The sequence below is a fragment of the Myotis lucifugus genome, unplaced genomic scaffold (assembly GCF_000147115.1).
Source record: "Myotis lucifugus unplaced genomic scaffold, Myoluc2.0 scaffold_261, whole genome shotgun sequence".
Taxonomy (NCBI): Eukaryota; Metazoa; Chordata; class Mammalia; order Chiroptera; family Vespertilionidae; genus Myotis; species Myotis lucifugus.
In genome coordinates, this window is record NW_005871309.1 from 1546287 (window position 1) to 1574261 (window position 27975).

The 27975-nt window shown below is 38.5% G+C and overlaps 1 protein-coding gene across 1 annotated transcript in view; it reads right to left on the bottom strand.

Annotated features, from left to right (window-relative positions):
* KCNC2 (potassium voltage-gated channel subfamily C member 2) overlaps positions 1-27975 on the bottom strand; it is a 197593-nt gene that overhangs the window by 168434 nt on the left and 1184 nt on the right.

A 27975-nucleotide genomic window follows, 5' to 3' on the forward strand; every position in this document is an offset into this window, starting at 1 on the left:
CAATAAGAGAAAAAACTGCAGGGTCATTTAAAGTGTATTGTTCGACATACATTTGAATGACAATTACATTAAATTTTACCCCTTCTCCAGTTCAAGGGACACAGAAATCCCCTCTGGGAAGGACACAAGCATCTTCATGGTTCTGGCAGTGGAGTCCTTGGATAACTAGAAGAGTTATTTGAGCACTAATTGCTTCAAAAATTAGAGGTAAAGCTACAGTAGACACTGTACAGTACACCATGAATATGCTAAGTCAGAAAATTTGGGTAGGAATGAATGCTAAAACAGAGAGAAAGACTGCAAAATGAGAGCACCAAAAATTTCTTTCTGCATTCTCATTAAAAACCAACAGAGGTCTGCCGACTATAGCAAATAACAGTACAGGTTACCTACTTAACTTTGAATGTCAGATTTTTGGTATAAGTATGACAGGATATTTATACTAAAAAAAAATGTATTTGTTGTTTATCTGTAATTGAAAGTTAAGTAGGTGTTGTATTTTGTCTGGCAACCTTACAGCCATAAAAACATACAATAATGATAATACATTACACTAGCCCAGAAAATTAAGGACAAAAATTAACAACATGCTAAGCACCCTGGAAACAAATGACAATGAAAACACAACAATCCAAAATCTATGGGACACAGTGAAAGCCGTCCTGAGAGGGAAGTTCTTAGCTCTACAAGCCTATCAAAAAACAAAAAAAAATGGTAATAAATTATCTAACCCTACAACTTAAAGAATTAGAAAGAGAGCAGCAAGAAAAGCCCAGAGTAAGCAGAAGGAAGGAAATAATAAAGATCAGAGTGGAAATAAATGACACAGAGACAAAAAAACAATACAAAAGATTAAAAAAACCCAAGAGGTACTACTTTGAAAGGATAAACAAGATTGATGAACCTCTAGCCAGGCTCACCAAGAAACAGAGAGAGGACCCAAATAAGCACAATCAACAATGAAAGAAGTGGGCTGGGGGAAGATGGCTGCCGATGGGATGGAAGACTGCAAGATAGTGCGTGAGTGAGAGAACAAAGGGAGAGTGTGTGGTCGCACGGGGAGTGTTTGTGAGTTGAGGGACAGCTATAGTCCAGGGGACTGTGGGGGATTGCTGGACGGGTTTCCCCTGACTGGGCAGCCTCCACTGCTGCTGGGATCCTCCCGGAGCAACTGGCTCTGACGTGGAGACCTCGCCATCTTGAACGGGAGAGTGAATGTTGTCAGAAGCCTGAAAATCCCAGGAATCTACAACAACGGCACCCAGCAAACAGCTATGAACCCGGGAACACCGGTCCCCAAGTGGCACAAGCATGTGGATTTGGAGGAGCTCTGCACCCCCTCACAGAAAGGTGAGAGAGAACTACATAACCCGACAACCAGAGAAGAGAGATCATGGAGCGACAAAGAAACAGCCCACATATGAAAGAAAAGCAGGCATCACCAGAAAAGGAAGTAAATGAAATGAAGGCAAGCAACCTGTCGAGAAAGAATTCAGAAATGAAAGAAGTGAAGTAACAACTGACCCCACAGACATACAAAGGATTGTAAAAAAATACTACGAACATCTCCCAATAAACTAGAAAACAAATTATTAAATGGACATATTCTTAGATAAATACAAGCTTCCAGAACTCAGTCAGGAAGAATCAAAAAACCTGAATAGGCCAATAACTACCAATGAAATTGAAGCAGTAGTCATAAAACTTCCAGGAAACAAAAGCTCTGGTCCAGAGGGCTTCACAGGGGAGTTTTACCAAACATTCAAAGAACTAAAACCTATCCTTCTCATACTATTCCAAAAATTTCAAGAGGAAGGCACACTTCCAAGCTCTCTCTATAAAGTTAGCATTACCCTAATCCCAAAACCAGATAAAGACCTTACAAAGAAAGAGAATTACAGACCAATATCCCTGATGAACATAGATGCTAAAATCCTCAACAAAATTCTAGCAAACTGGATCCAGCATTACATTAGAAAGATCATACACCATGACCAAGTAGGATTTATTCCAGGGATGCAAGTATTGTACAATATCTGCAAATCAATAAACGTGATACATCACATAAACAAATTGAGAGACAAAAATCACATAATCATATCAATCGATGCAGAAAAAACATTTGACAAAATCCAACACCCTTTCCTGATAAAAACTCTCAGAAAAGTGGGAATAGAGGAATCATACCTCAATATAATAAAAGCCTTATATGACAAACATACAACCAACATCATACTCAATGGGAAAAAGCTAAAACCATTTCCTCTAAGATCAGGAAGAAGACAGGGATGCCCCTTTCACCACTCCTGTTTGACATAGTATTACACTAGAAGTGCTAGCCATAGCGATCCGAGAAGAAGAAATGAAAGACATCCAAATTAGAAAAGAAGAGGTAAAACTGTCATTATTTGCAGATGACATAATATTGTACACAGAAAACCCTAAACACTCCATCAAAAAACTACTAGATTTAATAAATGAATTTGGCAATGGAACATGATACAAAATTAACACCCAGAAATCTATAGCTATTTTAAATATATTTTATTGATTTTTACAGAGAGGAAAGGAGAGGGATAGAGAGTTAGAAACATTGATGAGAGAGAAGCATTGATTCAGCTGCCTCCTGCACACTCCCCACTGGGGATGTGCCCACAACCAAGGTACATGCCCTTGACCGGAATCGAACCTGGGACCCTTCAATCCACAGGCCTATGCTCTATCCACTGAGCCAAACCAGTTAGGGCTCTATGGCTTTTTTATACACCAATAATGAACTCACAGGAAGAGAAACTAAATATATATATATATATATATATATATATATATATATCCCATTTACCATTGCACAAAAAAAATTAAGATACCTAGGAATAAACTTAACAAAAGGAGGTAAAAGACCTGTACTCAGAAAACTAGAGGACGTTGAAAAAAGAGATAGAGGAAAACATAAACAAATGGAAGAACATACTGTGTTCATGGACTGGTAGAATCAACATCGTTAAAATGTCCATACTACCCAAAGTAATATATAGATTCAATGCAATCCCCATTAAAATACTAAAGGCATATTTCACAGACCTAGATCAAACTCTCCAAACATTCATCTGAAATAATAAAAGACCCCGAATAGCCACAGCAATCCTGAGAAAAAGAACAAAGTTGGAGGGAATCACAATACCAGATATCAAGTTGTATTACAAAGTCACTATTCTCAAAACTGCCTAGTACTGGCATAAGAACAGACATATAGACCAATTGAACAGAACAGAGAACCAAAAAAAAACAACCAAAGCCATTATGCTCAATTAATATTTGACAAAGGAGACAAGAGCATACAATGGAGTCAAGACATCTCTTTAATAAATGGTTTTGGGAAAATTGGACAGATACATGCAAAAAAAATGAAACCATACCACCAACTTATACCATATTCTATATAATAAAAGCCTAATATGCTAAGTATCCAGTGAACCAGTCAGCCGTTCAACCATTCAAAGCATAATATGCTAATTATATGTTAAGGCCGCTCAACCGCTCGCTATGAAGTGCACTGACAACCAGGGGGCAGACACTCCGACCAGTAGGTGAGTTTGCTGCTGGGGTCAGGCAGATCGGGACTGAGCGAGACATACCGGACATACCCTGGAGCCCTCCCGCAGTCCCTCCCCAGCTGGCCAACCCCCCGCGCCCCTCACAGCCCCGATCGTGCACCAGTGGGGTCCCTCGGCCTGGCCTGCACCCTCTCACAATTTGGGACCCCTCAGGGGATGTCGCAGAGCTGATTTCAACCTGAACCCACAGGCCAGGCCAAGGGACCCCACTGGTGCATGAATTCGTGTACTGGGCCTCTAGTACAAAATAAACTCAAAATGGATAAAGGACTTAAACGTAAGATGAGAAACCATAAAAATCTTAGAAGACTCCATAGGCAGCAAAATATCAGACATATGTTGTAGCAATATCTTTACTAGGATACTGGAAACTAAGGGAAAATAAACAAATACGACTACATCAAAATAAAAAGCTTCTGCACAGCAAAAGAAACCATCAACAAAGCCCAATGCATGGGAAAACATATTTGCCAATGTTATATCCGATAAGGGACTAATCTCCAAAATTTATAGGGAACTCATACAATTCAACAAATGGAAGATAAACAATCCAATCAAAAAATGGGCAAAGGACCTAAATAGACACTTTTCGAAAGTGGACATACAGAAGGCCAAGAGACATATGAAAACATGCTCAAAGTCACTAATCATCCCAGAGATGCAAATCAAAACAACAATGAGGTACCATCTCACACCTGTCAGAATGGCTATCATCAACAAATCAATAAACAACAAGTGCTGGCAAGGATGTGGAGAAAAAGGAACCCTCGTGCACTGCTGGTGGGAATGCAGACTGGTTCAGCCACTGTGGAAGACAGTATGGAGTTTCCCCAAAAAATTAAAAATGGCCCTAACCAGTTTGGCTCAGTGGATAGGGCGTCAGCCTACGGACTGAAGGGTCCTGGGTTTGATTCTGGTCAAGGGCATGTACCTTGGTTGCGGGCATGTCCCCAGTAAGGGGTGTGCAGGAGGCAGCTGATCAATGTTTCTCTCTCATCAATCATTCTAACTCTCTATCCCTCTCCCTTCTTCTCTGTAAAAAAAAATCAATAAAATATATTTTAAAAAATTAAAAATGGAACTCCCATTTGACCCAGTAATCACACTTCTAGGAATATCTCCCAAGAAATCAGAAACACCAATCAGAAAGGATATATGCACCCCTATGTTCATAGCAGCACAATTTACAATAGCTAAGATCTGGAAACAGCCTAAGTGCCCCTCAGCAGATGAGTAGATTCAAAAACAGCATGGATGGACCTAGGGAGCATTATACTAAGATAAATAAGGCAGTTGAAGAAAGATAAATATCACATGATCTTACTCATTTGTGGAATATAATGAACAACATAAACTAATGAACAAAAATAGATCCAGAGACATAGAAGCATCAAATAGACTATCCAACCTCAGAGGGGAGGCAAGGGAGTGGGAGTGAGTGGGTAAGAGAGCAGCCAAAGGACCTGTATGCATGCATATAAGCATAACCCATGGACACAGAGAGTAGGGGGCTGAGGGCATGTGCTGGGAGGGGGGGTGGGATCTGCCGGGGAAAAAGAGACATGTGTAATACTTTAAACAATAAAGAATTTTTTTAAAAAAAGAACATATACGCATAGTAAAAAAAAATTAACAACATGCTGAAATATAAGAAAAGTTCATACTAATTAAAATATGTATTGGTGGAGTGGTGAAATTAAAAAACAACAACCACATATTAGTGAGAATAATTAAGAATCGATGTTCACAGCAACTTGTGCTCAAATTCTTGAAAAGGGGTGAAGTCACCGTAGACCAGAATTGGAAAAATCTGAAAACTCTATTAAACTTAAAAGTTATAACTGGTGAAGGTTTTACCTCTGACTAGGAAAATCACATTATCCAAGAATCAGTCCACCATTAACCTTTCAAGGAACAGGTACTTAATAAGAAAGAGGTCTATTTCTGCAACAATATTTTCCCGTAGCTGTTACTCTTTTGATTCAGGAAGTGGAGAGTTGCCAGTGAGGTCATGTTCTCCATTCCAGCATTGTAACCATGGCCGGGAGTCCTCCTGTGTCTTGTTCCTTATCATCTGACAGTGATACCAGGCAGCCACCCAGCTGAGGGAAGAAGGAGGCTTACAGTTGTTCCTTCAAGAATGCATTTGTAGGAGGAAGTAGTAGAAGCCTTTGGAGTGTTGCATGCTAGGAGTTTGCCTCTCCACTTACGAAAGTCAGTTGGCCAATCTGTCAGGAAACACATCTTTAACTGTGTACTGTGCACCAGTCTGTCCTGGGCAATGATAATTCATTAAACAAAGGGATCTCAGTCTCCCCTGTACCTCTTGATCATTCACTACCCTCACCTAATTCAAAGAAGTAGACAATGGTATTAGAAATGTTATCTTAGTTCATTTCAATAGAGAGTCCAAACATAGTGCAGCTACGATCAAGGCAAGAGAGAAAGTTGTCTACTGTACTCCACAATCTATTGACAAACACACAAATAATCTTTAAAACTGTACCACAACCTCCTGAACTTCATACACATGATCCAATGAAAAGATACTCTCCTGTTTCCAGATGTAGACATACAACAATCGTTTAACAGAAGCCACCAATTACAGACTAAAGATTCTGCATATCTGCCTGCCCTTAAGCTTCAAATAATAACAAAAATAATAATAACATCAAAATTTGGAGGCAGCTTACTTTATGTCAGGCATTCTGTTTCACACATTAAATGCATTCTCTCATTTAGTTTTCATATTATTTAATCCTCATAATACCAGTTGGAGGTTCTTTTACACATAAGGTAACAGAAATGTAAAGAAGTTAATTACATCATCCAAGGTCATGCAACTAATATGACAAAGAGCCATATCCAAATCCAGAGCTGTCTGATACCAAGATCTGTACTCCTAGCCATCACAATGTGTTGCCTCTGAAAGGGAGATTATGCAAGAACATAAATGGATCATAAGGAAATTCAGGACAATTCTCAGTCTTGGCTGCATTCCAACACGAGGTACAGATCCATCTCTGTTGGTGGGATGGGCAAACTTGGGAGCTGGAGAATAACAAGAGCAACAGAGGATAAGGTTGGGGGCAGAAGTGGAATTTGCAGCAAAAGATAAGTGAAAAAGCCTTCTGATGTTTGACAGTGAAGTTCTTCTTGTAAAACTGCCTCCTTCAAGTCCTTAAGACAGAGATACTGATTCAACAAAACAAAAGCAAAGAAGAGATCGAAAATTTTTTTAAACTTAGAAAAAAATGTGAACTGATCTAAATGAGAAAAGAACCAAGCAATTTAATAAAAGAATGTACAAAAACCAGAAACATGATAGAAAATATGCCAACTATATAAGAATATGTTCTGTTAAATACAGTAAAGAACAAATTTGACACTGCAAAAAATTGAGGTAATCATAAATGTAGAAGACTACTTAGGAATTTTTGCAAGAATGCAAAATATAAAAGTGATGAAAGATGACAAAATGAAAAAAAGGAGACTTAACCCACAAATATAGGTAGATTCATTTAAAAAAAGGATGTGAAAACAGAGAAGCTTCGTATGGCTCATGATACCCTTCTTGATTGCTCCCTAATTACATTTCTAGGGTCTCTTTCCATAGCTCCCCCCTGGCCCTCCACCCCTAGTCACACCTATCTTCTTTCAGTTCTTCCAATCCACTTTGTGTTCCTTTATGTCCAGTAGGCCTTTCATCCCTCTAGTTTCTATTTCTTAAATACTTGTTTCTTTCCTTTGCCTAAATCTGACTCTTTCATTATATGTTAGCTCATGTCCATCTTGAGGCTAAGATTTGTTTAGGGTTCCACTCTGTATTTACAAAACATAGGAATTTCCCTATTCTCTTTTTCTCCTAAACTTCATTATTTCTAAATATCAGACAGAAAACAGCAGACTTTAGTAAACAAAATCGTGTATCAAAAAATTATATACTGAGCCAAGATAATTGTTACATGTCAATGCAACAGAAAGATATTCTCATATATATGAAGATTCATAAAAAATAGATCATACTCAAGTCATTCCTGAAAAATAAAATTTAAAATATAAAGCATATCAAAAAGAAGTGTTTCCAAACTGGCTCAAGTGTGAGAAAATAATGACAGGTAAGCAATAATGGTAATTTGTTTAACAGGCACAAATATGTCTTTAAATTATGACCATAAATATAAGTATAGTTGTAAATTATATACATACTAGAGGCCTAGTGCACGACATTTGTGCACTGAGTGGGGGAGGGAGTCTCCCTTAGCCCAGTCTGTGCCCTGTCGGGGACCCCTCATTCCTTACCACCTACCTGCAGTGGAGGCGGGAGAGGCTCCCACCACCACCGCTGTGCTCGCCAGCTGTGAGCCTGGCTTCTGGCTGAGCGGTGCTCCCCCTGTGGGAGCACACTGACCACCAGGGGACAGCTCCTCCATTGAGTATTTGCCCCCTACTGGTCAGTGCACATCATAGCAACTGGTCCTTCCGCCATTTGCTCAATTTGCATATTAGCCTTTTATTATATAGGATAACAAAAATAAAACAGATATGTCCTATATAATAAAAGCCTAATATGCAAATCGACCGAACAGCAGAACAACCGGTGGAACGACTAGTCACTATGATGTGTACTGACCACCAGGGGGCAGACAATCAATGCAGGAGCTGCCCCAGCCTGCAGGCCTCAGGCCAGCCAAGGAGGGTGCCAGTGGAGGCCCCCAACTGCCTCACCAGTCGCCCTGCAGAGGGAGGCGACCAGCGGTGGGGGGCCGGGATCGGCCAGCAAGCAGGGACGAGGCTGGCAAGTAGGTGGCACCAGGCTGGCCAAGGTGGTGACAGTGGGTGCCCCCTGATCACCCCACTAGCTGCCCCACAGATTGGCCCTGATCGTAAGGCAGGCCTAGGGACCCTACCTGTGCACCGGGCCTCTAGTATTAGCTGTAACTCTCAGAAATTATAAAATGAGTTATCATTTACCAATTGGCATATCTACAAAACCTAAAACATATACTGAAGTATTATTTCCATCAATAAAGAGTCAATAAGATAACCATACATATGATTGATTAGTATACTAAAAGATATAGCTTACTCATACACCATCAGTAACTAGTTAAAATGTAATGAGAAGGCCAATGCCATAGCTCAGTGGTTGAGCATTGACCTAGGAACCAGGAGGTCATGGTCAGGGCACATGACCAGGTTGTGGGCTTGATCCCCATTGTTGGGGATTTGCAGGAGGAAGCCAATCAATAATTCTCTCTCATCATTGATATTTCTCTCCCTCTCCCTACCTCTCTGAAATCTTAAATGTAATGGAGAGACCTAGCCAGTTTGGCTCAGTGGATAGAGCATCAGCCTGTGGACTGAAGGATCCTGAGTTTGATTCCAGTCAAGGGCATGTATCTTGGTTTCAGGCTCAATCCCCGGTGGTGGTCGGGGTACGTGCTGGAGGCAACCAATTGATGTATCTCTCCCACATCAATGTTTCTCTCACTGTCTCTCCCTCTCCCTTCCACTCTCTCTCTAAAAAAAAAAGTCAATGGAAAAATATCCTCTGGTGAGGATTAATTTAAAAAAAAATGTAATGGAGAGCAAGATACTATTCACAATAACAACTAAACATAAAAAAATAGTAATAACATTTGAAAGAAACATAGGACATATGTGAGAAGTAAACAATGAAATTCTTTTTTTTTTTTAGATCTAAAACTATATTTGAATGAAATGGAAAGATACAGTGGTCCTGATTACAAAGATAAAACATTGTATTAAAAAAACTCCATATTCCCTATGATTAGAATTATCTTAAAGAAAATAAAAATGAAAATAATTATACTCATTTTTAATAGTCTTTTGGAGATAAATGGGAATCTAATGAACAAAATAAACTCACACGCAAAATAGAAACAGAGGCATAGACACAATGAACAGACTGAAAGACTGTCAGAGGAGATGGGGCAGAGGGGACTGGATGTAAGAAGGTGAAGGGATTAGCCAAAGAACATATTTGCACAACCCACAGACACAGACAACAGTATGGTAATGGCCAGAGGGAAGGGGGAGTGGGGACTGGGTGGAGGAAGGCAAGGGATGGGGGGAAATGGGGATATCTGCAATAGTGTCAACAATAAAAATAAATAAAATAAATTTAAAAGTGCTGTCTTCTTCTATATATTCTATACCTCACCAATTTTTCATAATAAAAACATTTACTTTTATGATTTAAGAACACTTTTTATTTTAAAAACAAATAAACTACAGTGACCCTTCATCTGAAAAATATAAATTTGTTCTAATAGTACAATGTATTTTATAATTTTTATTTGTATCTACTGTCCCCAATATTTTTTTCTAAAAATAATACGTGTAGTATGTTTGTATAAATGAAGGCTTTTCTCGTTCCTTTTATTTGTATGATCACTATAGAGTATACATATTTCATTAAATATCTTTCTCAGTCATTCTATTTGTCACAGCTCAGAGGGATTATTTGGACATAATTAGGGTTTAGATGTACTGATCTTCATTACTGCATTGGTTTGATAAAGTGCATTCTGGATATCATGGGGGGAAAATCACCTTGGGATATTTTTATTTTATAAAATGAAATGAGATAACATTACTGTGATAAATAGGAATCTATTTTTTCCCTGCTTTCCTTGTCTCATTTCCTCGCTGCGGCAACATTCATTCTTCAGCATCTCTTCTCAGGACACAGCATTCTTCAGTGAAGGCCTTGTGTCCATGTAATTAACGGGACAATCGGTGCCATCTATTATCATCAACCAGATGCTTCTCTACATAATAGGGACTGGACATTTGGCCCCACTGGCAATGTCTCTGTAAAAAATTAAAGCGCACTAATATGTAAACATTATTTTAACTTAATGCTGTTACTTTATTTGGGGACTTTAAATACCACCAACATCTGTTAAACCATCAGAGTTCATGCTCTTACAAATGTATTCTCAGTGGGCAGTTGACAAATTACAGTAGCACTGTCCTCCAAGTGCTAATTTTCTAGCATTTTGTATTAGTCTAACAAGCTTCTTATAATAATGATAAAATCACACACTATATATAGGCTTTGAATTTCTTCACTAAAATCATATATTTGGGGGTCAGAATAGATAAAAATAAAGAAGGGCTCAACGAAGGTAAGAAGAAGCATTGACTTTTTGGGGTGGAATCATAGGAGAGAGCATTTCTTGGAGTTGGTCCAATTCTTCCCAACAAGATCCAGAATCCAGAAGAACCTCAGACTCAGAACAATAGGCTGTTCTTGGAGCTCCTATACTTCCTACAGAATTTGCCCCCAGAATACAGCCAGCAAGATCAGCTTTCTAAATCAAGTAGAGAATCAAAAGAGAAGACAGTTCCTAATTAGATGTGTTGGTGTATTAGAGGAAAGTGAAATGATCTTCTTACCACCTCAGATTTCTTCAAAGGGCCCTGAAAAAAGCAGACCAGGGGAAGGTCACTCCACATTAACTAAAATACACTGAAGTCCTGTCTCCAAATGAAGCTTCCTTTCTTAGACACTGAGAGTGTTCCCAGTTTGCCCACCTGCTTCTACCCACCCACCCTGAAGGGAATCCTATCTTTCTGCATGATCCTGACTATCTACCCACATAAAATCATAATCACCCCCATCATCTTTCAAAAGAAAAGATATTTGAAGAAATCAATAGTATAAAAAAGAAAAACGGTGAAGAATTTTTTAAAAAATTCATAAATGCACCAGAGTTATTACCAGAAATTAAAACAGAACTTTAAAAATTGCATAACTAGTGTTTTCAGAAAGATATATGAAGACGATGTATCCATTAAATGGGATTACACTGATATCAAAAAGGAGAAATCATAAGATAAAAGATGTATCAACATGTTATGGAAAAAGAAAAGTCAGTGTGCTGGGTTGAATACCTCCCCAAAATTCATGTCAACCTTAAACTTCGGAATGTGACCTTATTTTGAACTAGCATCCTTGCAGAGGTAATTAGCTAAATTTAAGATGCAGTTTTACTAGATTATTGTTGTCTATAACCCAACCGCTGGTGTCTTTATAAGAAGAGAAAACTGAGATGTAAGACACACGGGGAAGACTGGCATATGGAAACAGAGGCAGAGATTGGAGTGATGAATCTACCAGCGAAGAAACACCAAGATTGCCAGCAACCACCAGCAGCCAGGAGAGAGTCATGGAACAGCTTCTCCCTGAGAACCTCCAGAAAAAAACAATCCTGCTGACTCCTGGATATCACATGTCAAGCCTCCAGACTGAAAAAGAATAAATTTCTGTTGTTTCAAGACATCTAGGGTATGGTAATTTATTCCAGCAGCTCTGGGAAACGAATACAGTCAGTTTAGTGCTTTACTGTGTCTACAAAGTGAAATGGAAACTCAGAGAAGGAAACTAGCTGCTTTTGAGAAAACATAGAAGGTGTCAAGTAAGACTTGATAATTATCCACGATATTGAAAGATGACTGAATCAGCCTGTTAAATCCAGAAGGAGAGGTGTGTTCCAAGCTCTGACAACACTGTATGCAAATGTACAACTATGTGAACACATCTTTCATACTCAGGAATGGCTAACCATGTGGTCTGACTTCAGCAGTACTTTTACAGGTGGAATTTTAAGAGGTATTATTAAGAGCATAGATGATGGAAAGACCCTGAGGAATCAGGCTATGTAGTAGCCAAAGGAAAGAGATAAAGAGATTTTTAAGTAAGAAAACGACATGACATATTTATGCTTTAGAAGGAATTATACTTCCTTGGTTCTGAAGTCACCATCTTCTTCCCAGTATAACTTCTGTGATGCCTGTTTTCATTTTTTATTTCCTTCCTCTCTAATCTCTGCTCTTTCCTGAACTTTTATCTAAAAGAAATATGTATTTACTTAAAGCAAATTTCTAAAAAGTGTTTAAAGATTCTTATTATCATTTTTTAAATCTCTAGTCAATTTTAGAATCTACTTTTGGAGTCAGAGCAAGCCGGGTCACCAGCAACTCAACTCTACTGGAGCCATCCAAGAAAATTCAGCCAGGGTGCTCATTCTTACTGCATCTGCTCAAACCAGCAAGGTTGATCCAGAAACACAGCCTCAATACTGGTATGTGCTTCAATTAGTATGTGGAGGACAAAGGCTTCATTCAATTGGACCACATGAACTACCATGAATGGGTCATTCAAGACATCCACCTTACCACAGAATGCTATCTGTTCATACATAAAATAAAATTTTAAAACTTCAATTATGTTTTAATGTGAATGGGATTGTCACGTGATCATAGAACTCTCCTGCTGTCACTAAAATCTGATCTATGCATTTGCCCAGAGGTGGCAGTCCTAGCTTTGGGGGTAATTCACACAGGAAAGCTTGTAAATTTCTCTAATATGTGTATGCAGAAGGGAGCAGTGATTACAGACGTTTCAGGAGTGTAATTGCTGAGAAAGCAGTAATTTCTTAGCATTTGGAGGGGTGAGGGTAGAGGTTGTATAAAATTTAATTACAATCTTGCAAACCATTTGCTGAGAAGCCTTGCCTTTAGGTAGGTTAGGAACTTTTAGGCAGAGGTACGTATAGGTCCTGTAGGGGAGATAATTAGTGGAGCCTTCAAGGAACAGCAAAGTTGTGGCTGGAGCAGAGAAGCTGAAACTTAGGAACTCTATTGAGCTCTGTAAGACATGGTTAGGTAATGTGAGATAAACTTTCTTTTGGAGAACAGATTAAAGTGTTATGAACTGTTGTTGTTTATTTATATTTTTAAATTTTATTTATTGATTTGAGAGAGACAGAAAGAGAAACATCACTTTGTTGTTCCACCTATTTATGCATTCATCGGTTGACTCTTGTATGTGCCCTGTCTGAGGATCGAACCTGCATATCAGGATGATGCTCTAACCAACTGAGCTACCTGGTCAGGGATGTTGTTGTTTTTTTATTTTTTTATTTTTAAAAAATATATATATTTTATTGATTTTAATCAGCTGCTTCCTGCACACCCCCTACTGGGGATGTGCCCGCAACCAAGGTACATGCTCTTGACCGGAATCGAACCTGGGACCCTTCAGCCTGCAGGCTGACGCTCTATACACTGAGCCAAACCAGTCAGGGCTGTTGTTGTTTTTTAAAGGTTCATTAGATGTTGTGAGCAGAATAGATTTTAGTGGGACAAGGCTGGAAGCAGGGAAACAAAGCTATTGGAATAGTCTAGTGGGGGGGAAGAGCTACTACATTGAATAGTCAGCTCCATTTCAAAGAAATTATACAAAAATTAGTATTTTCTTGGGATTTAACAAAATAATAAAAATGCAAAGCTGACATTTCTTATAGAGAAGACTTCTTATTCTTCACTCCCTTTGTATGGTGGTGATTTACTGCAACCAAAAAAAAAAATGTAAGGAGCATCCTTTGCATTTAATTTTACAATCATAAAATTTATGAAATTGTTGTCTATAAGCCAGAACTATAAATGAAAAATCACAAAACATAATACAAAATGTTATAGTGTTAAATCCAATGGAAGAAAAACTACTAATAAACCAGATTTTCAAGTCATAAAACCAATGAATCTTGAATTAGAAAAGAAATTATAAAGGTTTTTCTGTCCATTGTGCAAACAGGAACTAGGGGAACATTCTTGACTTCTCTTTCTGTTTCACTCACCGCACCCAATCAATCAACAATTCCATTTCATGTAACGATGTCTACTTTACTTCATTCCTCAGGCCACTATCTTAATTCAGGTCACCAGAATCTCTAACATGTGTGAAAATTAATAAAGGAAAACCTCACTAAAATGGAGCAGGGAGGCCAGCGGGGAAAGCTCTCACACTCCATGTCGATTACAGACCACAATAGAAAAATCTGTCCTCAACCGGAAAGAATAATCAATGACAGGCCCCAACAGGAAAAGACGTACATTGCATCTCCTATAAGAAATCAAGTACCCCAGAACTCAACCAATGAGAAACTGTCATCCCCCTGAACTCTCCCTTTCCTCTTCAACTTCCTCCATTTACTCCATAAAATAACCTTCCTGTCCTTTGCTGAATTTACCAATGCCTTTTGCTATAGCTTGCTTGTCCTGAGTTGCAATTCTTTGCTGTTCCCAAATAAACCCATGTTTGCTGGTAAAAAATAGGCTTTTATTTTTAAGGTCAACACATGCTAAACTGTAGTCCTCCTAACAAATGTGTACTCACTCGTTCTGCCCAGCCCATTTCCTCTTTATTCAGAAAATATTCCCAATTACAAATCTGCTCGCTATTGTTCTGCTTAAAATCTTTCAAAAGCTTCCCATTACCACCAGACGAAGACCTTTCAGTCCAGTCTCTCTACATATGCGCTCCTCATTTCCCCTTCTCTTACACAGTGGGGCAGCTGTACTGAATTACTTGCAGTATTTTGCACAGGCCATGCCTCCTTCTTTTAGGACTTTGCCTAGGCCCGTGGTCGACAAATTGCGGCTCGCAAGCCACATGTGGCTCTTTGGCCCCTTGAGTGTGGCTCTTCCTAAGCCTTAGGAGTACCCTAATTAAGTTAATAACAATGTACTTACCTATATAGTTTAAGTTTAAAAAAATTGGCTCTCAGAGCTGCCTCACACAGATTGTCAAACTGCAGCGGGAAGGCCGGGGAGGGTTGAGGGGCAGGAGGGAGGGCGGTAAGAGATCAACCGAAGGACTTGTATGCATGCATATGAGCATAACCAATGGACATAAGACACTGGGGGGTAGGGGAAGCCGGAGTATTGTCAAGGGCGGGGGAAAAAAAGGACACATATGTAATACCCTTTGTAATGCTTTAAGCAATAAAAAATAAAAAAAATTGGCTCTCAAAAGAAATTTCAATAGTTGTACTGTTGATATTTGGCTCTGTTGACTAATGAGTTTGCTGACCAAAAGCCCTAGGCTTTTCCCTCTGTCTCAAAAGTCTGGCTATTTCTTCTTCATCCTCTGGTACCAGCAGTGACATACTTCCTCCGGGAAGTTTTTTCCAACCTTGGAGAGACTGTTTACCTCCAAAGCATCCTGTGCTTACTCCTGCTGGAGATCTCATGACATTGCGCTAATGTTTCCCTTTTATTCCTCTCTTCGAGACCACAAACTTCTTAAAGTCAGATGATATGCCTTTTCCTTGCCACTTGTAAAATGCCTGGTATGTAATATGTACATATTAGATATTGTCCTAGTTCATCACTATGTACTCATGAAGGATAGAATTACTTTTATAATTTTTCCAAAAGTTATTCAGTATTTGCATGAAAAATCTCAGGGACAAATTATTTTTTCATGAACATTCTACATGCCAGAAGGCTTCCTTAAGGTAGTTTATTGCAACTGCACCATCCTCCAACATAATAATGTTTGCCCTATGGGATGATGATGATGATGATGATGATGATGATGATACAAATGACTATAGAACAGGCACCATGCTGGATACTTCACATGCATATGCTCAGTCCACCCTCATAACAATTCTTTGAATCATATACTATTAATACTTCCCCAGTACAGTTAAAAAGGAGGTATAGAGAAGCAATTTGGTGAAAATTATACATCCAGCAAGTGGTCAAACCAGAATTAAAACTCAGCTGGCTGAGTCCAACCCTTAGCATTACTTCACTTCCAACTCAGAACCAACTGTCAGGCAGTGAGCCAGTTTTTCAATTCTTGTACACTAACAATATTTGTAATTAAAAAAAATAAATAATTATTAAAAACTACAGGCCTGGTACATGTATTCATGCACGAGTGAGGTCTCTCAGGGTGGCCTGCAGGGATTGAGCCCCAGCTCACGACCCCAGGCTTGCAGCCCCGCAGTCCCACCTGGCATCCTGCTGTGCCCTGGCGCCGCCCCCTCACCTGCTCCACCATCCTGCCTGTGGGGTGATCGATTAGAGCCGGGCCCCCCACCCGGCTCCCTCAGTGCCTGGGAGCCGGTCAGTGGCCCCATCCCCCACCGCTGCCACTGGCTGCCATCTGCAGGGCAATCAGCGGGGCAATCAGGCCCCCCACTCACACCCACATTGGCCTAGTGCCGCCTGCTCACCTGCTCCACCATCCTGCCATGGTCCCACTCTTATCAGGGCCCATCAGGGCCAGCAGCACCTCCACTGCCGCCTGCTGCCAGTGCCACATCGCTGATGCCCTCCATGTTCCGCATTACCCCCTGGTGGTCAGTGCACATCATAGTGAGCGGTGGAACTCCCAGTCGAACAATTTGCATATTAGGGTTTTATTACATAGGACTAGTGGCCCGTTGCACGAAGATTCGCTCAATAGGCCTTCCTTCCCCTGGCTGCCGGCACCAGTTTTCCTCCGGCACCTGGGACCCAGGCCTTTGGTCCGGCCGCAGCAGCGAGGCTTGGCTTCTCCACTGCAGCTGCTCCCAGCCCTTCCTTTTTTATTTTTTTCCAGCTCCTCCAGTGGAGGCCAGGGCTGGCTGGAAGCCTGGGTCCCCCAGACACTCCTTGAGTGGAGCCCAGGCCCCCAGCCCCTCCTTGAGCGGAGCCCAGGGCGGGCTGGAAGCTTGGCTTCCGCCGTCACCAGGAGCAACCCAAGCCTCCTGATTGTTCCAGCTCCGTGGCTGCTGCCATCTTCAGTGGTCTTCAGTCTTCGCTCTGTGCCTGTGTATGCAAATTAACTGCCATATTTGTTGGGTTAATTTGCATAGTTGCTCTGATTGGCTGGTGGGTGTAGCGGAGTGACGGAGTGATAGTTAATTTGCTTGTTTCTCTTTTATTATGTAGGATAAAAACTTACTTTGTTTTAAACTCATTTCCAAGTTCAACTGTCCATAGAACTCTTTTAAGGGGCAATACCCATTCACATCCTGAATAACTGCAAATCTGCAAAATGTACTTTGAGAAATACTGGTCTAAACATGATTATTCTCCTAGTTCATTGCAAAATTGTACTTGCTTTTGGAGCAGTCACTTCACAGTAGTAATATGTACTGGGCCAATAGTCAACTACAACGATGACCACCTCATCTGAATTCTAATAGAAGCCTACTGAATTAGAGTCTCTGGAGTGAGACCTGGGAATTGAAATTTTTAGTCATCATCTTATGCTAGTTCTAAGCACATCTATTTTTTAAAACTATTCTTTTTGAATAAGCTGAAATAATGGTGTTCAGTCCTGCCTTGGGCTGAGCACCTTACATCTCATCAGGGCATCTCATTTATAAACACAGAGGTTCCTTCATCCCCAGTTTCAGCCCTCTCTACTTCTCAAGTCTGCTCGCCTGCCTTCTGGTCCTTCTACTGGCCCATATTACATGGCATGGTATTCTCTGCCAATCCTCCATGTTACCCCGCTACTGGATTGATCTTCCCCTTGATTGCTGGAAAACACTTATCTTCTGGGAGTTGACTAAAATGTTATCTCTTCTGTATAGAAGAGTGGGTTCCTCTCTAGTCTGTGCATCCACACTATACCAATATCTCATTATAGTGTTTAATGCATTATATTATAACTAAGGATGTGCAGTTCTTTTTTTAAAAAACAAACAAACATATTTTATTGATTTTTTACAGAGAGGAAGGGAGAGGGATAGAGAGTTAGAAACATTGATGAGAGAAACATCGATCAGCTGCCTCCTTCACACCCTTTACTGGGGATGTGCCCGCAACCAAGGTACATGCCCTTGACCGGAATCGAACCTGGGACCCTTCAGTCCGCAGGCTGACGCTCTATCCACTGAGCCAAACCGGTCAGGGCAGGATGTGCAGTTCTTTTCCAGCAGAATACAAGTGTCTTGGTGGTAAATGCCAAATTTTAACCCTTCTTGCCTTGTCAATACTAATGTAGTCTTAGCCAATAGTTGAGGCTCAATAATTATCAGTTGAGGGGTTCAAAGGAATTTAAAAGACTTTATCTTTGAAGCTTGATTATCTCCCTGCTTGTTTAGCTAAGAAAGAAATACACTAACACCTGGTGTCAACACATATCAACCATCAACGCAAGCCATGATGGCGGAAATACAAAAGGGTGTTGATAAACCTACCGCTGAAGCACCAAGGCAAGTACTCTGCAACTACATTTATTTCTAGAAAACAAATGTTACCAAGCAGCCACCTAAGACAGGGAAATCAGAGGTGAGTTAAAGCAATGATTGATACATAAATAGAAACAGATTTTTAAAACAATCACTAAATTTAAAAAAACTGAAGAACTGATAGTATGCACAGCTAAAAATTGAGCAATAGACTCACGGGATAAATTGAAACAATTAAATAACCCTATTTTGACACTAAGATGAATTAATTTTGAATATCATTGAAGCTTATTGGTGCATTAAAATGTTTGATTTCATTATTTGAATTCTGTATTTCTAACATTGTACTCTAAATATAAAAGCACAGTCAACACCATTAAGAACCAAGGAATTAAGCATAAGCTCACAAATGTTTATCTTTCATGATACAAATACGATAATTGTCCAACTTAATGCACCCACTAATCATTTTATATGACTGAGAGAGGTTCATTCAGGCCTGATAGATAATAAATTTTCAATAGCTTATAAAAAGAAAAAGGCTACTTACTACTTAAGATTCTGTTTGGTAAATTGTTATAACACTGTGCAGTACAAAGAACAAACTGCTGATACATGCAACAACATAAATTAATCTCCAAATAATTATGCTGATAACAAATAGCTAATACCTAAAGGTTACTTTCTGTATTATTCCGTTCATATCACATTAGTGAAACAGAGAACACATAGTCAACAAAGTCATGGCCAGGAGTTAGAGGACTGGGGGCACAGGGGTGGGTGATTAGTGGCAGGGAGAAAAGAGATGAGGAGGAGGGATGTGAATTTGACTATAAAAGAGTAACAGGAATGGTCAGGGGTAATAGAGTAGTGAAGACATGGGGGGCAGGGGGTAGGGACTGGCAAAAAGAGGGGAAAGGAGCAGAAATGGGAGATATCTGTAATACTATCAACAATAAAAATATTTTTTAAAAAAGAGCAACAGGAGCAATCCTTTTTTGGATGGAATTTTTCTGTATTTGTACTGTCAATATCCTTCTTGTAATATTGTACTATTATTTTGTGAGAAGTAACCATTGGAGAATCTGGGTAAAGGGTACATGGGACATCTCTGTATTGTTTTTTACAACTGCATGTGAATCTACAATTTTCTAAAACTTAAATATTGTGCTAGAAAAAAAAAAGATTCTGTTTGGATAGAAAAGTGCCAGTTAAGGCTCTATTCTGTCCATTTCCTACTCAATTTCCTAAGGTTTCATTAAGGATATTTTAATAACTTTCATAATTGCCCACCCCAAGAGAAAAACAGGATTAATTTAAATAATAAATCAAACTATAACTGTATTGTTCTATTTTCCTAAATATTAATTTTATTCATTTTATACAAATTAATATGTCAAAAGAATGAGGATGCTTACTTTTGCTATGATTACTTTGCTATTGTTTCCAATTTAATTATTAAACATTATTCACTTTTAGCAAACAGCATGTTATCCTAAATCCAGCGGTTCTCAATCTATGGGTCGTGACCCCTTTGGCGGTCAAACGACCCTTTCACAGGGGTCGCCTAAGACCATCCTGCATATCAGATATTTACATTACAATTCATAACAGTAGCAACATTACAGTTATGAAGTAGCAATGAAAATAATTTTATGGTTGGGTCACAACTGAGAAACTGTATTTAAAGGGCCAGAAGGTTGAGAACTACTGCAAATCAATAAACATAACCTCATATCTAAATTTCTGTTGTACAATTTGCAGACATAGACACAAATTTTACGTAAGTTCTGAAAAATGTCTGGCACTTTCATCAAACCCAATCTAACAAATTACTCAACTAATAACTTTCTATTGGTCCAATTAGTTTTTACTTAAAAATTCATAGTCATGTATAAAATTTAGAACTAACAATACTGTGTGAATATATTAACAATATTATTAAAATAATCCTTTGCGTTTTATCAGTTAGTGAGCAACTTACAAATTATAGGCACAGTATAAGTAAGAAAAAGTCTGCAGCCAATAGGTGTCATAATTTTATCTCTGGCACTGTCTCCGTAGAGACAAGTCAAAATTCCATTGATGAGACTGAATCAGAGAACACTGTCAAGAATAACTATCTTGACCTTTGCTCCAATTTTTAAACATGTCACCAATGTTGTCAGATACATAAAGAATGGCAATGCTCTAAGACAGGGGTCCTCAAACTACGGCCTGGGGGCCACATGAAAATACAAATATTGTATTTGTTCCCGTTTTGTTTTTTTACTTCAAAATAAGATATGTGCAGTGTGCATAGGAATTTGTTCATAGTTTTTTTTTAAACTATAGTCCGGCCCTCCAACGGTCTGAGGGACAGTGAACTGGCCCCCTGTTTAAAAAGTTGGAGGACCCCTGCTCTAAGATCTGACAGCAAACCCACCAGGGTCTTCACACAGAAAATGAAGAAGATTCTACTGGATTATATGCATAAAATTTTCTTAATACTTACAACACATAGGAAATATCAGATAACACAGATGTCTTTATCATTTTCAACTTTCAGAAGAAAAGATCAGTCAAGTGACGGTAGCAATTATGGAGTATTTTTTTCTGATATTACCAGCAACACTTTGGCCCACGTTCTGTTTGATTCCTATAAAATGCATCCTCTCAAACACCCTTAAGCTTATAATGTTGCTTTACATCACATCACAGTGAAAGAAACACAAACTTTGGCTAAGTATCCATTAAAGAAAGGTCCAAGGAAAAGTTTTTCTGCCCTGTGTTTACTGACCTCAAAACATCGTTTCATTTGCAGATCTTAACAGTTCCAAACATCTTTTGCTCCTTTAATTCATCAGTTATCTTTACGTAAATCCTCCCTGATCACATTAATTACATGTGAAAAGAAAATGCTCTATAAAACACATTAACCATCACCAGTAGATTAAACCAGGTTGCATTTAAAAATTCTAAAGACCATAATCAAACAAGATTCAAAAAAGCGTATCACAAAAGACACACACACACACACACACACACAGATAAAGGGAATATAGATATGATTTCTTAATTATCTAAATCTCTCCTGAAGACTCCCTTACATGGCTCAGTTTCAAAGCTGAGGCTTCTGTAGATCTCCTCGTGGAGATTGTGAGGCAAAGGGGAAAAAAATAGGAAATAAGTGCATAGGCAGGTTAGTGTGGAGCTTTCAAGGTACTAGAACAATAAGATGTAGAACTGGTAGAGGAGGCAGCAATGGAAGGCCGCATCTGGAGAGGGAAACTGGAAATAAAGTGAATCCCTGAGACAGTGACAAGCCCCTGCTACTATTGAACAACAGGACATGGAAGAGGGCAGGCCTTACCCCAACTATTCCTAATATGATCACTGCTTCCTGGGGGCTACAATTTGTGTATCGAATGTTAACACAGTCCAGACGAGGCAATCAAGATTGAATGGGAAGAGCATCAAAAATCAGATCTAAGTTCTAGTGCTGCCACTGTCATAGCCACAGCTATGAATAAGGCAGCTGCCTTATCTGTGAATTGAGACAATTATGCCAGATGATGGTCAGTTTCCTTCCAACTCTAAGTCTCATGAACACCAGAAGTCTGTCGTACATATCAGTCAACAATCCTATTCAAACATATTTTGGATATATGTAATACACATGCATGTCCACACACACACACACATACATACATACACACACACACACACACGTCCTTGCCATGCTCCTACATGTCTCTTCCATTTTTTATCCATATAAAAACTTTATAAACATATTCCTGAGTATAGATCTATCTTATAAACATGAATATAACTTCCTTTTTGTGAACATGTATATCCTGAAGTAGAAAAACTGTTTTCTCAAATGAGAAACATGGAGCACTATATATATATATATATATATATATATATATATATATATATATTATATTATATATATATATCTTGAAATATTATTTCATTGAGAACATAAACTTATGAACTGTGCTAGACAGTATTATATTCTCTATGCTTATTCTGATAAAGGGAGTTATGAAAGAACTAGAACTGAATAATTTGACACTATTTTGTAAACACTTAAATGTGTCAGGCATATCTGTAAATCTTCAAGTGAATAAGATTTTCCCTTCTGTGTAAGATACAGGAAGGGGAAAAGGATGGTGTCTTTGACAAGGCACTTTTCAAATGGAAATAAAACTGAGATTTTCTAATCAGTTATCCTTGTGGGTAAATGGATTTACACCTGCACTGAAGCTGAGACTTAGGAAATGACAGAGCCCATCATCTTCATGGGTTTCCTGATGGAGCCACAGCAAAAGATTTCCTGAGATCAAATATGTGGTTGAGAGAAAGCTGTTTTCAATGGAAACAGGAAGCAAGGCGCTAACCTGTTTCTATGGTAACTAGAGCAGTAGCTACCAACAGCTGTAGGGGGGAAAAAAGGGCAGAAAGTTATAAATGCAAAAAACAAACAAACAAAACTGATGCTGGTCTACTTTATCAGCATGATGCTCCTTATGGTACAATCAAAATCGGTGCAGACATGCTGTCCCTGCACCACTAACTCCAGAGATCTTTTTCCTCCAAACCTCAAAATGTTGGACCTGGAAAAGAAATTTAGCTACTATCTAGCCCAAAGCATTATGCCCTTTTTTTTCCAGAATAAGGCACAAAAAAAAAAATCAGGACACAGAAAGATGAAGTGAATTCTCCAAGGTCACACATCCAATGGTAAAATCAGGATTCATTCATAGGTCTCAGAAACCCCAGTCCAGGCTATTTTTCCAATGCTGTTTCCATATATTCTCTACTCCTAGTCTCTTCTCCCCCAAATACTCCCATTTTAGTCGCTTTCTGTAAAAATATTCACTACAGAGTATTACAATTAATTACTATCTTTCGACCAATAAGAGAAGCAAAAAGCAGTGCTATTCTGTCATTTAAAAAAAAAAAAATCTTAGCCCTGGCCAGTAACTCAGTTGGTTCCTGATCACCAAGGCTGTGGGTTTGATCCCTGGTCAGGGCACATACAAGAATACAAGAAACAAATGAATGCATAAATAAGTGGAACAATAACTTATTGATCTCTCTCTCCCCCTTCCTCTCTCTCTCAAATCAATCAATAATTTTTTAAATCTTGACTAATCTTCTAAAAGAAAAGCCCTTTATACTTCAAGCAGAATTATATTATTTATATAATACATTGATGGTTATTATTTAGACCAGGGGTCCTCAAACTATGGCCTGCGGGCCACATGCAAATACAAATATTGTATTTGTTCCCGTTTTGTTTTTTTACTTCAAAATAAGATATGTGCAGTGTGCATAGGAATTTGTTCATAGTTTTTTTTTTAAATTATAGTCCGGCCCTCCAACGGTCTGAGGGACAGTGAACTGGCCCCCTGTTTAAAAAGTTTGAGGACCCCTGATTTAGACCATGTTGCCACTATATATTTCCCTCTGGAGATCTGTGTTTACCTTTTACCAGTCCTTTAGTGCCCTTTACTATTTCACTTAGACATATTTTTAAAGGTTGTCATAATAAAAAAGGATATATGACTCAGAAGTTCAAAAATATGAGACCTAAAAACTGCATTTACTTTATTTGGAGTCATAAATATAAATGGTTATGATATACATTTTTCAAATGGGAAAGGTTGGCCTGAGTTTTTTTATATAAACCCACACATTTCCTTGTTTTCAGCTACTTTGAAAATGTGCTTGACAGAAAAAAATTTCCTTGTCTCTTTTTTTTAAATCTTCATTGTTGAAACTACATATGTCCCCCTTTTCCGCCCTTTTAGCCTGCACTGTCCCCCGCCCTAGGCCTTCACCACACTATTGTCTGTGTCCATGGGTTTTGCATATATGCATACAAGTTCTTTGATTAATCTCTTATTTAGTTTTGTCAACTCAAGTTCACAAATGAGCTCTTAGAAAAATATCACACACAAAAAAAAGTATACCTAATCTGTCCAACTACTAGTACATTCACCTTTGGCATGCCTAAAGCCCAACCTAATGTGTAGATCATCTAGTTTGTGACCAAATATACTACTGAAAATACAATTGACTAATGAAGTTACTAGCTTCGTTTAATGATGTATTGAATTCGGTACTCTCTGGTCCTATCCAATACTCAGAATATAAGCATATATTCTGAGAATATAAGCATGTGAACTTTAAAACAGTGGCTTGAAAAAGGTCAAAAGACACTTAGATGCTTATAAGCAAATGCAATCACACCAGACTGTTATAGCAGATTCTTTTCAGGGTTCCAAAGGTTGGATTTGCATTGTTATATAGTTGGCCATGACTTTTAATTAATATGAACGGGATGAAGACACTTGACCATACCTCCAAAAATCTAGTTGTTTGGTATAAATACAACCTTCATCATCTTCTCCAATAATATTACAAATAGATAGTCTATAAGTCACTCTGAAGGCACAACAATGGAGATTAAAACAGCCTAACATTTTCATAATAAAGACTAACAATATGTTAAGACCATCATTTCTAAATAGAATATTTTCAGGCATATATCAGGCAAAATTTCCATTGAGCTGTTTTTGAAAAAAACTTTTTACTATCTCTAGAATTTTATTTGTTGTTATTTTGTTGTACTTTTTAAAATTTAATAGATATTATCTTTTGGAAATGTTTAATTATAAAATAATGCTGAGCCTATTGAGGGCAAAGGATTATATTTTCTCTATGCATTCCCAGTATGTTGCATAGTTTCTGTCCTACAGTGACTGCATACTCAATATTCATTGAATAAATAAATGTTCTAAAAATTTTAATAACTGACTACAATATTTTATGAACAAGATATATTTGGCCATTAAATCTTTTAACTGGGGCAATGTTTACAAAACAAGAATATACTGTATTTTCCTTCTTTAACCTAATTTTGACTAAAATTGTCCCTATCTTATTATATTTTTAATTAAATATTACATTTAAAATTAACAAATAGTTATAGTAGTTAGGTCATTTCCCTCTTGTTTTTGTTTGTTTGTTTTGTTCTTTGTGGTTTGAGGACAGGGGAAAAAATGGCCCATAAAAATAAACACATGCAATTCTAAATCCAATTCCAGATATAGAAATTTAAATTTTAGTAGTTTTAAGAACTAAAATTCTAGAAATAAAACAATTTGAAATGCTAATAAAGTGAGTATTTTCATAATTAAAAATGATGGATTCACTATCATAATTCCCATATTTTTACTCAAATGTTGGGTGGTGCAGGGTAAAAATTTCCACCAGCCAAAGTCCAGGAATACATATATTTAAAAAGTCACAGATGACCTTTCAGAGTTAGAATGCTAGTGAATATCTTATGCTGCATTAACTCTCGAGAGCAACACAATCTGCAGAGATTTCACAAACCGGTCAGTTATAATCAGTGGTTGTGGTGGAAAGGGCCTGGAGAGGATGTCATGAGACCTCCAGATAATTTTGGCTCTGCCTTCGTTAACTTGCTGTCTGACCTTGGCCATCACTTAGCATCTGCAGTCTTCATATTCGTCATCTACATCTAAACTTTAAAGCGTCTTCACAAGGTGATCTCAAAGAAATTTTCCATATCTACAATTCTCAGTTAATTCTGCTTCTAATGGCTCTTTGACCTTGTGTTAATCTCTAATCTGTGTTCTTTCCTCACCTGAAATGGATGCAAGCCAAATTCTTAATAATATTATAATGAAATCTTAGCAAGATTTTCTAAAAACTATTTCCAAGTTAAGGGTTCTACCCTTTGACCAATAATCAATTTCCATAGCAATAATAAAGATTGAACACATTCTTATTTAAGTTTTTGCTATGCAATTTGATCTACAATAAAAGGTATTAAATGTATTATATGCTCATGCAAGAAAGATAATAAATATTCTGTCTTTTTTATAGCACATGATCTGGGGGGGGGGGGGAATCACATGATGAGTCTAAAAACAAATTCAGATTATCTTTTTAGCCACCAAGTGGAAAGAGCATTATGGCACTCCACTGGGTAGGTAGGGGCGGGGAGGAGGAGAGGGGGAGACACAGAGGTTATGGTCATGAGTCTGTGATTTAATTTAAATAAATATGTAGTTGTTTGTTTCTTCTGAATGCCAACTTTTGTTGAATTTATAGAATGATCTTAAAAGGAAGATTTCAGAGTTGAAGTTTTGAATTCAATATGAAAATATGGACCTACTAGAATTTATGCATGCATTTAAATTCCAGATCCAATAGAGTAGCAATAGTTTACATCCTTTATATACTTTTTCACACTGAAAGCAAAACATATCTTCAGACTTCTAATGTGGTATCAGAAGCACATCTGACAAGTTGGTAGAGAGACAGCTGCACAATATCGCAGAGAAAAAGACTTCTAACATGCAAAGACAATAATAAGAATAGAGCCAAAGTGAAGCTGGGAGAATTCCCATTATGCCCAGGGGGTGGGGGGTATCTTTTCTGGGTGTCAGAAGCAACCCAGACTCTTGCAGTTGCAAAGATTTAACAAAATACAGTATTCTGTTCTCACATATAATTAAAAACCATTCACATACTATGTAATTTTTGGTTATTTATATTTCTTTTGTTTCCTTTAAACTGGAGAAACCATTCCTGGTTACTTTTATAGTCCCTTCATGGGATTTTGAAGAATTAATTGGGAATGTCAAGAACCAACTTTAAGCTGTCACTCAAGCTAGAAACTGAAAAGAAAAATTAAGGATGGGATCACAGTCTAAAAGAGTAAAAGAAAGTTCGCTACAATCTAAATTACCCAGATTTAAAAAATCGGATGAAACTTAGATCACCAAAGTGACTCATTCACGTGCCACCTGTAAAATAAACATAGACACAGCCCAACGGGAAAGACACCTGCCTCCAAAACTCAGTGTGCAGGTGGGCTCTCCGGTCACCTCCCTGGGACCAGCTCTCCCAGCCTCCTTCCCGCTTGGAAAGCCATGGCCCCAACAGCAGGAGGAGACCCTCCGGGCACACCCTCCCCCACACCAGCCACTCTGTCCTCAGACTGGATCCCTAATGGCAGCCTCTGCTCCCGGTGAGCCAGATGTGCAGGGGTGCCGGGGCCCACTGAAAGTGTCAAATCCTGGGGACCAGAAGGCCCAACGAGACATCGGAACTAAAGGAAAAGTTGGAGCAAAAGAGTCAGGAAAACACAAACAACAAAACAAACTGGAGATGAAGTCTGATACCGGTTTCAAGACAAGGTTCCAGCCAGACTTGCCCAGAGGACTGGACGTATGCCCTTCGGTCCCATCTGCTAAAGTAAATCTCAGTTTGAGTTGAGGAGGAGAAGAAGGAGATGAAGGGGAACTGAGGTGGGGGAA